Source organism: Tursiops truncatus, chromosome 2 (genome assembly GCF_011762595.2).
Source record: "Tursiops truncatus isolate mTurTru1 chromosome 2, mTurTru1.mat.Y, whole genome shotgun sequence".
NCBI lineage: Eukaryota > Metazoa > Chordata > Mammalia > Artiodactyla > Delphinidae > Tursiops > Tursiops truncatus.
This window is the reverse complement of record NC_047035.1, coordinates 42922234-42928531: the sequence shown is the minus strand read 5'-3', so window position 1 is coordinate 42928531 and position 6298 is coordinate 42922234. Positions and strand designations below refer to the sequence as shown.

Genomic DNA, 6298 nt, shown 5'->3' with positions numbered 1-6298 from the left:
ATAATGTTACCAGTTATTTCAAGTATTAACATGGGTCTGTGTCTTAAAATCCTTTTGTTTTGATGTTTGTGTCCATGTTATAATTATGCTACTTTTGGGCTGAGAATGTTGGGTAGCATAGTTAAGCATTTGGTAAGGAAAATGGGGAAATGTTCACTTTTTAACTTTACAGTTTATTTTATGAATTGCTAAGAAAAAAGATACTTCATTTTTATGCGGAGATACTCATTTTATGCATTTTTATGAAACTGCTTTATAAACATGTATTCATAATGTCTTTAATCTTTTGTGCTTTTTATCTTCTAAGGCAGGGGTTCTTTGAAATATGTACTCAGTCATTATTTAATTTTTATTTTTGTTTGTTTTTCTTCCTTTGTTTTTAATGAACTGCCTCTTACGAGAATTTTGCTGGTTTCATTCTTTCTAAATACCTATGAATGGGAAATATATGCGTATGTATGCTCATAGTCCTGAAGACCGATTATGAATTTATACATTTTCTAGACTATATATCCCAAGTCCATTTTTACTCATAGTTCAATCATTTTGATTGTCCTTTTTCTGGATCCTTCCTACTTTTGCTATATGATTTATGTATGAAGATACCAACACCAAGTCACACTTGAAAGAGCTGGTTCCTGGCATTAAGAACAGGAAAGGATTGGGGCTTCCCTGGTGGCGCAGTGGTTGAGAATCCGCCTGCCAATGCAGGGGACACGGGTTCGAGCCCTGGTCTGGGAAGATCCCACATGCTGCAGAACAACTAAGCCTGTGCGCCACAACTACTGAGCCTGCGCTCTAGAACCCGCGAGCCACAACTACTGAAGCCTGCGTGCCTATGCCTAGAGCCTGTGCTTCGCTACAAGAGAAGCCACCGCAGTGAGAAGCCCAGGCACCGCAACGAAGAGTAGCCCCCGCTCGCCACGACTAGAGAGAGCCTGCGCGCATCAACGAAGACCCAACACAGCCAACAATAAAATAAATATATTAAAAAAAAAAGAATAGGAAAGGATTCATTTGTGTGTGTGTGTGTGTGTATTACTTTAAAAAATACTACTAGCTCTACTTTGTCACCATGTAATCCTACTTTAGTAGCCCCAAACTAAGATTCATTCAGTATTTATTGACTCTCTACTGCGTACCTAGTATAGTTTTAGATTCTATAACTGCTGCAACAGGAAGACATGGACCTTTGCCCTTAGAGGGGTTGCAGGTTAGCAGAAGTGGATGTGTACACAGGTGACGATAAACAGTGTGGTGTGTGCCATAAAGGGATCAATTGCTTATTGCTGATGTAGTTAGTTCTGACCAGGGAGCCAAGGAAGCCTTCATAGAGGAGGCTTTTGACCTTGTTCCTGAAGGATGAGGAGAATTTCAGTCCAGGCTACGTGAACTGAATTCTTGACACAAAGCATTGAGATGAAGCATTGCAAATTACAATTTAGGATTCAATCACAAAGAACTTGAAAGCCATATTAAACCAGTGAATAAAACTATGAAAATTCAGTTTTACCATCCAGTTTCCCAATATATTCATTCCTAAAGTGAGACCCCTCTGCCCTCTGGGACTTACTGCTTTCCACAGCACCCTTTCCCCCAAGGTAGTGATCTCTCTCATAAGCACATTATCTGTAACCGAGGCACTTACAATTTCACCTTGTATTTGTTTCTATACAGGTTTTATCTTCCTTTCTGGAATATAAGTTCCATAAGAACAAGGCTCCATTTCTTAACTTTGAAACCCACCAGTGGGATGGCCAGGAATAGGTGTACTCATTGTCAGTCTTAAGGATTCAGTATTTTATTAACATTATCTCTTGTAGTAAACATAAAATTGTCTTTTGTAGAATTCGGATTATTTATTAGAAGATTTTCATTATTGAATAATACAAAATATAAGCTGAAATATAGCTTTATAGAAAGCTATAAAGCGGCAGACACCCAGTGGCTGAGGTTAAGGAATGGAGCCCTCTTTTAAGGGTTGAGTTGTATGCCCCAGAGAGATACGTTGAAGTCCGAACTCCTAACACCTATGAATGTGGCCTTACTTGGAAGTAAAGTCTTTGCAGATGTAATCAAATTAAGATGGGGTTATTAGGGTGAGCCCTAATCAGGCACTATGACTGGTGTCCTCATACAAAAAGGAAAATACCATGTGAGACAGAAACACAAGGAGAAAGGATGTAACAACAGAGGCAGAGATTGGAGTTAGGCACCTGCAAACCAAGGAACACCAAGGGTAGCTGATGACAGCAGAAAGCTAACAGAAAGAAGCAAAGAACAGATTCTTCAAGACAGTCTTTGAGAGCATGACTCTGCCTACACCTTGATTTCAAGCTTCTAGCCTCCAGAATTGTGAGACAATACATTTCTTTTAAGTAACTCAGTTTGGGGTACTTTGTTTATGGCAGCCCTAGGAAACTAATACACCCTTCTTAATTCACTAATTCAACGCATACTTACTGAACATCTGCCAGATACTAATTTAGGTGCTTGAGATACATTCGTGAGCAAAGACAAAGACCATGCCTTTGTGGACCAACATTCCAAGGGTGTGGGTGAAAGTGAAGAGAGGTAATAATAAAAGAAGATGATACCTTCTATAGAAAAAATAGTGTAGGGCTTCCCTGGTGGCGCAGTGGTTAAGAGTCCGCCTGCCGATGCAGGGGACACGGGTTCGTGCCCCGGACTGGGAAGATCCCACATGCCGGCGGAGCGGCTGGGCCCGTGAGCCATGGCTGCTGAGCCTGTGCGTCCAGAGCCTGTGCTCCGCAACGGGAGAGGCCACAACAGTGAGAGGCCTGCGTACGGCAAAAAAAAAAAAAAAAATAGTGTAGGATAAAGTGGATGGTGGGGTAGTTGCCAGTTAGGGTGATTGTGGTTGGGCTTATAGCGACTCAAAGACAAATTAGGCAAGTGTGACATAATAAGTATATATTTGGTGTCTGCCCCTAGTTTCTGACACAGAGCTCCTAAAATCCTTGTCAATTCCTGCATGATGGGGGTGTTAGGAGCATCTTACACAGAGCTTCTAAATCCCTTGGAATTTCCTGGGTAATAGGAGTGTCTTGTTCTAATGAGGCAACTCTTGGAGGGCTCCTGGATGATTTCTGGATGAGGTCTGGTCGCCAGAAAGTCTAAGTCATGATTAGAAACAGAACTTGGAAATTGATCAATAACTGATCATGCCTGTGTGATGAAGCCTCCATAAAAATCCCTAAAATACAGGGTTCACAGAGCTTCCAGGATGGCGAACATATTCAGGTGCTGGGAGAGTGCCATGCCAAGGAGAGGACGTGGGAGTTCCATGCTCCTTCCCCATACCTTGCCCTATGCATCTCTCCCATTTGGCTGCTCCTGAGTTGTAACCTTTATAATAAACCAGGAATAAGTAAACTGTTTTCCGGAGTTCTGTGAGCCATTCTAGGAAATTAACAAACCTCAGGAGAGATTGTGAGAACCCCTGATTTATAGTGGGTTTGTCACAAGTGGGGAGGCCTGGACTTGGAATTGGCATCTCACAGAACCATTCACTTTAGACAAGTTGGTCCCTGTCCAGCTCAAAACACCAAACATCATGCTCTCCTGCTAAATGAGTGACTTTACCAGTTTCAGCTTTATCCCTCCTTTAGTCTGTTTTCCCTATAGGTAAGATTTATTTAGATGATAGAATTGCCCTTGCTTTCTGAGAACACCCAATCCAAAAGGAACCCTCACTTCCTTAGACCCTCCGCAAAATTCCACAACTATAGCCCCAATCCTATAATAGGTTCTTTCTAACTCCCTCTTACTGAGACACCCCACAGGTCTCCCTCGCTGCAAGGGATTTTTTTTTTTGGCTGAAGGGCATTGTCAGGTTTAAGAGATGGGAGGAGAGGAATGTGACCTTAGGCGACTGTGGGGTAACTTACCCCAAAGAGGAACAGAGAAATACTGTAGAACGGTAGCCTACAGGGAAACTAGGTCAAAGTTTTCGTTTTCTTTTAAGATAGAGAATTAACAGCATGTTGTACGTTGAAGGGAAAAACCGAGAGAGACAAATGGGTCGTTTAGCAGGAGACACGCCGAGTACAGGAACTAGTGCTTCAGGTAGGAGCATGCGTCGTTCACCTGCAGGGTCGGGTGAGTGAGATCCTGGAACGTGCCTGGCTGTGGTGTGGACATTCTCTTCCTGATTACTTCAAAGTTCTCAGTGAAGAGGCGAAAAAGGCGGAAGTCCTGCCTCCCACAATATCTAATTGTCTATTAGAAATTTCACGTCTCAGTCCTTTTGTGCTTCTGTTTCAAAGAGCCTCCCCTCTACCGGAATATTAATTTCCCTAATACCTATCCAATTGTATGGTTAGATTCCAAATACAGTCCCACGAACAATGGGAGAAAACCTGATTGTGCCCTAGTTGTCTAGATCTCACAACAGAAGGAAACATTTCTCACTGTGTATTTCTCCACAAGACATTCCCCCACCTCCACCCCAGGACAAGCCCTATATTGAGAAGAAAAAAAGTAAAATAAACAAGAAAGGACTTTCTTCGAAGTCCTCCGACTCTCTAACTGCTTTTACATAGGATCGCTTGTTTTAGAAAAGCTGCCAATATTGAGGCTCATAATTTTGGTCCGATAGAATAAAACACTGCCCTCTATCAGCAGTAATGCAGGTATGCACAGTAACACAGAAAATCAATTTCAACTTTAAACAGTGGCCTTTTCAGTTTCTTCTGTGCTTTACGGAGGAAGTAGGCGAGGGATCCGGGAGAGGAAGAAAAACTTGCGCTTTTAAGTGCGCAAGCGCAGTTTGAGAACTGTTTCGTTCGCAAACTGGTCTTTTTTCCGAAGATCTGGTTAATATTGACAGTACGTAAATTAATCCGGTTTAAAAAACAAACAAAACCGTTCTTAATTACAGTGCTGTGGAGAGACCTCAAAATATTCAAGGGAAATTAAGTGCTATAACAAAAGGTACCTTGCGCCCAACGTGGGGCTCGAACCCACGACCCTGGGATTAAGAGTCCCATGCTCTACCGACTGAGCTAGCCGGGCACTTAGGTGCCAGGTTTCTTTTTTCTTCTCTTGAAGGGTTCAATTACATTTGATTTTCGTTTTCCTATGATTCTTTATTTACATTAAAAAATTTGTCATACTATAACCTCCAAATTCGTTTCTTAAATTCTTTGAAACAGTTCTTTAATTGTATTTAGATTTAATATTTTTTAGTGCGTGTGTATCCCAAAGGCACTGAAAACACGCGTTTCTCATTACAGAATCACTGAATCTCTTTTTCTGCAGTGTTTTAAAATATTTACTGCCCAATACGTTATCTTCTTTACATAAACACGTATCAAGACTGTTCACTTTCTATCAAATGGCATAATGGATTCCTACAATTTTGGACGCGGCATTAAAAAACAAAGTTTTTAATGAAGTTAGTTACACACACGGAAGAAAAATGGAGCTTAGCTATTTTCCTTTAATAGGATCTAGTCAAGGAAAGTTAAATTGAGGAAGGGGATACTGGTTCAGTTAAAATAAGCCCTCTTTCCGGTAACTGCCTGACAATTGAAAGATAGGACCCTGAGAGGTTGTCATTACCATCCATCCCAAGAGACAAGCTGAGAGGAAAGGACTGTAGAGACTGTGGGTCTTCTGGCAAAGAAAGTTACTTCTAGAAGAAAAGGAGAAGAACTGATTCTGACCAAATTATGACAAGCTGAGACAATGGAATAATCTTCTATGGAAATATATATATTCTGAGATACTAGTGAAGTTCTCTAGATAAGGAACTCTGCAGATTTCTGTGATGGGAGTGGTGTCTATCCTACTGCTCAGAACAGCAAGCTAAAGCCTAATTGTTAACCTGGGAGTAACAGAATCCTTAGGTTACTATCCCTGAAACCCTAAAACACAGTATTTAGAAGTTAAACACATTGCGCATCACATTTCCGAGCTGCTTAATTAACACATAATAATAAGGTATGGCATAAAATATGTTTAGATTCCTCAAAGTGCACCTAGGATTTAAGTAGAATATTTAAAATTTCCAAGCTTGAAATATTAATGCAATTATTCACCAACAATTTTTTCCTGCAGTTGCAAATTCTGGCTTATTTTGACAATTTTATAACTTGGCAGAATGTAACTGGGAATTGAATTTGTATTTATTTGCATTTTCAACACATTTATTAAGTACCTATCATGTGCAAAGCACTGTGTTATGTATTCTAATAGATGGAAGTATAAACCAGACTCTGATAACCAAAAATACCTTATCACCCTCTAAGAAAGACATGTAGATTACATACCG

At 40.7% G+C, this 6298-nt stretch overlaps 1 non-coding gene across 1 annotated transcript; it reads right to left on the bottom strand.

Moving 5' to 3' along the window:
- Positions 1–4964: 4964 nt before the first annotated feature.
- On the bottom strand, positions 4965–5037 carry TRNAK-CUU (transfer RNA lysine (anticodon CUU)). Its single transcript has one exon. It is a non-coding gene; the product is annotated as a tRNA-Lys (tRNA).
- Positions 5038–6298: the final 1261 nt, after the last annotated feature.